The sequence below is a fragment of the Cynoglossus semilaevis genome, chromosome 5 (assembly GCF_000523025.1).
Source record: "Cynoglossus semilaevis isolate Cse_v1.0 chromosome 5, Cse_v1.0, whole genome shotgun sequence".
Lineage (NCBI taxonomy): Eukaryota > Metazoa > Chordata > Actinopteri > Pleuronectiformes > Cynoglossidae > Cynoglossus > Cynoglossus semilaevis.
This window is the reverse complement of record NC_024311.1, coordinates 18,095,796-18,100,786: the sequence shown is the minus strand read 5'-3', so window position 1 is coordinate 18,100,786 and position 4,991 is coordinate 18,095,796. Positions and strand designations below refer to the sequence as shown.

At 39.2% G+C, this 4,991-nt stretch overlaps 1 long non-coding RNA gene across 2 annotated transcripts in view; it reads right to left on the bottom strand.

The window, feature by feature from the left end:
• Positions 1-1,264: 1,264 nt before the first annotated feature.
• Positions 1,265-4,991, bottom strand: part of LOC107988600 (uncharacterized) — a 138,288-nt gene continuing 134,561 nt past the window's right edge. For both annotated transcript variants that reach the window (XR_003049682.1, XR_001760091.2), the window contains 2 exons: positions 4,095-4,148; positions 1,265-3,498 (listed from right to left, as the gene is read on the bottom strand). This is a non-coding gene — a long non-coding RNA (uncharacterized LOC107988600). The remainder of the gene's footprint in view (positions 3,499-4,094; positions 4,149-4,991) is intronic.

Genomic DNA, 4,991 nt, shown 5'->3' with positions numbered 1-4,991 from the left:
AATTTGCCTTAAAATACTTAGCTAAATGAAAAAATACCAAAAAAAACATAATCAAATATTAATCATAGATACAGATATGTTACACATACTTTTTTGTCTTTACTCCTTTTTGATTTCTGTTTGTCCTGTTTGTCTGCTTATGTGTTTTGTTTTTCTTTTTGTGGCTATATTTTTACTTTTTTACACACATTCTCCTGCCTTTGTCTCTCTCCTAAGGAATAATTCTTTCCAGTCATAGTATTAAGTTTCAGTTCTGATATATAGACGTTCTTTTTAAATTCCTGACTTCTTTTCTTTGATTTCATTCTGTTTGCAGCCCAGAACGGGTTTATTAAAGTACCATTCAAAAGAATGAAATCCCTGGAAATGTATGCACTAGAGGAATGTGATGTACACGGCCATTGTGTATTCCTGAATAGTATTTAACTTTTTACTACACTCTTTGTTGGCAGTTTTAGTTGATAGATTCTTCGCTTTTGCTAAGAGAAAAAAAACGAAAAAAGAGTGCGAGAGAAAGAGAGAGAGAGAGAGAGAGAAAGAGAGAGAGAGAGTGAGAGAGAGAGTGAGAGAGACACAGAGAGATAGACACAGACAGACAGAGCGAGAGAGAGGGAGAGAGAGAGAGAGAGAGAGAGAGAGAAAGAGAGAGAGAGAGAGAGAGAAAGAGAGAGAGAGAGAGAGAGAAAGAGAGAGAGAGAGAGAGAGAGAGAGAGAGAGAGAAAGAGAGAGAGAGAGAGAGAGAAAGAGAGAGAGAGAGTGAGAGAGCGAGAGAGAGAGAGAGAGCGAATGAGAGAGTGAGAGAGTGAAAGAGAGAGAGAGAGAGTGAAGGAAAGTGAGTTAGAGAGAGTGAAAGAGAGAAAGAGAGAGAGTGAGAGCGATAGAGAGAGAGAGTGTGAGAGAGTGAGAAAGAGAGAAAGAGCAAGTGAGAGAGAAAGAGAGTGAAAGAGAGAGAGTGAGAGAGCCAGAGAGAGAGAAAGAGCGAGTGAGAGAGACAGTGAGAAAGAGAGAGAGAAAGAGCAAGTGAGAGAAAGAGTGAGAGAGAAAGAGAGTGAAAGAGAGAGAGTGTGAGAGAGAGAGAGAAGGAAAGAGAGTTAGAGAGAGTGAAAGAGAAAAAGAGAGAGAGAGAGAAAGTGAGAGAGAGACAATGAGAGAGAGAGAGAGCGAGTGTGTGAGAGAGAAAGAGCAAGTTCTAGAATGTGAGAGAGAAAGACAGTGTGAGAGAGAAGGAAAGAGAGTGAGCAAGAGAAAGACAGAGAGAGAGAAAGAGAATGAGAGAAAGAGAGAGAGAGAGAGAGAGAAAGAGATTTTTTTTCACCAACTGCTACATTACAAAAATGACAAAAAATATATAATTAACAGCCAAGTGTGTTATAAATGTAACACGAAGTGATGTAAATATGCATATGTGTCAGTAAATATTCAACATACCTGAGACATATAAAAATATAAACCTGTCTGACATTTAGACGCATACATGGGGAAAAAAAAAAAAACCTACGTAACACTTTGTCAAAACCTCCTCTCAACTTTTAGCATGTCGTTATTTCAGAGTAAAAACCATTGTGTGAACAGCTGAATGTTCTAGAAGTATAAAGTATGCTGTGTATCCCAGGCAGACAGAGAACTATTGTCACAGCTGAAATAACACATTTTTACCATCAAATTAAAATTTCTTCTGCCTCTGCTCCCATGGCGCCGTGCACACTTTATTATTTAAACAGAGATAAACTTTCAGGAAATGTGAAGAGACAGAAGTGTGAAAAGGTGAGCCAGCTGTAGCCGCGCTTCTGATGAATACTTATTTTGATTAAGTCCATCTTTTGGGTTTTTTTTTTCTTAATATAAAAAAGAAGCGAGACATTTTGTTCTCCTGTCCTATTCTGCCTGAAGGTCTTTTTCACATCGACTTCATGATGAACTATTTATTATTTAAGATTTTTTGGTGTGCAACCGTGATAGAGGATGTCATATTTTTTTTCTTTTTCTTTTTTGTTTTTTGAAGGGGTTGCATCAAATGTTTGTGAATTCTTTTACAATTTTTAGATCATTTTGTTGATTTCCTTTCGCTTTTTTAATTTTATAACCTAAATTGGCAAAACTGCAGATTATTTTTTTTTGCATTTCCACTAGCACTGAGCTAAATGCTCTGATGAATTTTAATTTTGCTGACCTTTCAGAGAGTTCAAAAATATTTGAAACAACAGAATTTTAAGTACATCTTTTCAGCTCTTGGAGATTTGACTTAAATATTGTATTTGGAAGAGAATGTTATACAGAACCTTATATTTACAGTTACCCTGACTACAAGGGTCTTACAGAGTTCCTACCCATCCACAGATGAAGACTGAAAAAGTAAAAGAAAAGATTTAACTCACCCTCACTGCTTTTTAAACCACCACCATCACAGCTGCCCTAATTCATGTGATGCCATCGCCCATGTCATTATGTTTGTGTTGGCCGTTCCCATCCCTTATCAGCCATCTAAATAAGGCGCTTGACCTCCAGATGCCTCAGTGGAGCGGATCAGATGTAATGTGACTTTAGCGAACAAGTGTATTTGGCCACTGCTGGAAAAGAGCAAACAAAGTCAAAGCAACCAGCAGAATAAATTAAGGCAATAAACACAGGATTCCATTTGACCTGAACATGGTCTCCAAGAGACTAGCAGTGCATTGCATTGTTTATCCTGCGAGAAAAACGGTCGACAACCCAGACATTCTCTCACATTAGGCCTAGTTAATTCAGGCTCGTATATATTCCTAATGGACGCCCTCTGACATTGGAGTTACATTCACTTTTCGGGAGTAAAGGCAGCTCTCCTCTGGGCGTCCTTTATATGCTGCACTCTACACGACAGTAACTGTGCAGTAGATAAATGTGTTACAAATGATTGTCTTTAATTATACTATCTGTCTATCTATACAAAATAATCATGCATAACCAGTGGGAATCAAACCGCCTACTACACTACTGTAAGGCCAAAAGAATGACCCAACACGGGGCTAGATCATGGTCTTATATTACAAATGTCAATTAGGAAAAACTGTTTCTGAATGAAATTATTGACAGCCCCGACTCTAAGATGACTTTGTTGTAACCACAGTCACTGTGTCTCCTGTATTGATTTTGTATCGACTTTTCTCTCTCACGCTGCACGTGTCAAGTCCTTAGAATTAACAGCCTATGACTGTCAGGCTGTCACTGTTATAATTACCCCTCTCCACGGTGAAAGGTCAGCATTTGGTCAAAGAGAGTTGATGTCCACTTCAGGGTCAGGGTGTGGTGTAGGATAATATCGTATTATCAAATATCGAACAGTTTGCTATCGTGTTGACTAATCAGCTGTTCAGTTGTTCCATCAGCTCCCGGTGAGACGCTCCGATCTCCAGTCACTTTCTACTTTTAGCTTTGTGACAGTTCCCTCCTCTGCCTCTAGTCTCGTCTTTTCCTTCCGTGTGATTGGCCGTCGCTTTGTGTGTTTTTGTGTCAATGCTCCGTCTGCACAGAGAAACATTAGCACACGTTTAATCAGTGGAATAAGATTATTATGTTAAGTTGATGATAAAATAAAAGCATCAACCAATCAGAGGGACACACGAGGAAGAAAACATTATTTTAGACTCGTCGACTCCCCCTGGGGGACGTCAAGTGTGGACATCTAGTTATTTTTTCTTTATAATTACAGGTCTAATTATAGAATTCCAACCCTGAACACTTTATTTTTTATGGCTTCATCAAAGGTCCTTACATAACATGACCAGAGTTTTTTTCTTTTCCTCCCCCGTCAGATGTGTGTGTTGAAACAGATGGATGAACAGATGGATGTGACGGGCATTAACCACATTTAGCCTGCCGTTACGTAGCAGACATATGCTGAATATCCCACGTTAGAGTTGCATTGTCATCGTGGAGCCAAATGCCAAGCACCAGCTTGTTGTGTCTTGTTAGTACGTCCTGAACGGCCGACTCCAACGTCAACATCAGGTTGTGTTACAGCCTTTCACCGTGTTATTGCAGCTGCTGCTCTGCCTCAGTGACTCTCACTGTTGTTCTGCTTCATCAGACAGTGTTATGGTTAAAAACAAAATGCTTACCTCAGCAGGATCTGCCATCAGAGGGGTCAGTGGGGATGTCGTCCGCATATTTGCCTGAAAGAAAATAGTAGAATTTGGGTTGGGTTTTTTTTTGCGTCATTAAAAATCAGTTACTTTTAAATGTATTCTTAACTTTGATAAAAAAAAAAAAAAAAGAAATGAAGAAAACATGTAATGTTTATTCTAATTTCAAATTCGGGTTAAATTTGGGTTAAAGGGTTCAAAAATAAGATTGCAACAGAACAAAACACACTTTAACTATTAACGACCAATGACAAAACTCGTCAAAACTGAACTTTTAACCCTTTTAATTAATCAACTACAGAAAAATCTGTGTTTCACTGTAACATCTTACAATATAATATAATATATTTGTACAAGACTAAAAAGATATAAACAAACTATTTTCAAAAATAAAAACAAGATTTTCTGTGTGTGTGTGTGTGTGTGTGTTTCCATCCTCCCATGAATGTGTAAAATTATGAGGCTTTGATAGAATGAGTCTAAGCGACTGTTCGTATGCATGCGTGCACAGACAGCACCGTGTGCCTCCTGTGCAGTAACTGTAGCAAACCCCCCTTCCTGTTTCCTCACCCCGGGCTCCCAGTGGGTGAGTACGGTTAGTCGCTGATCACATGTGACATGGGTTTTCCTGACAGTTTGGGGTCACCTGTCCCCACCCCTCCACACAGAGGTACGACGCTACATAACAGAAAAGTCTCTTAAAAGCACAGCTTGTTGAAGGCTCCGTCGAACGTTAACTGAGTTTGACAAAGACAAAGCTATTGGGGGAAAATGGAGGAAGTGAAGAGGAGTGGAACAGGAAAGAGGCGAGGAGGAAAGATGGAACATGACGAGGGGAGAGGAAAGAATGTGTTGAGGAAAATAGGAAAAGAA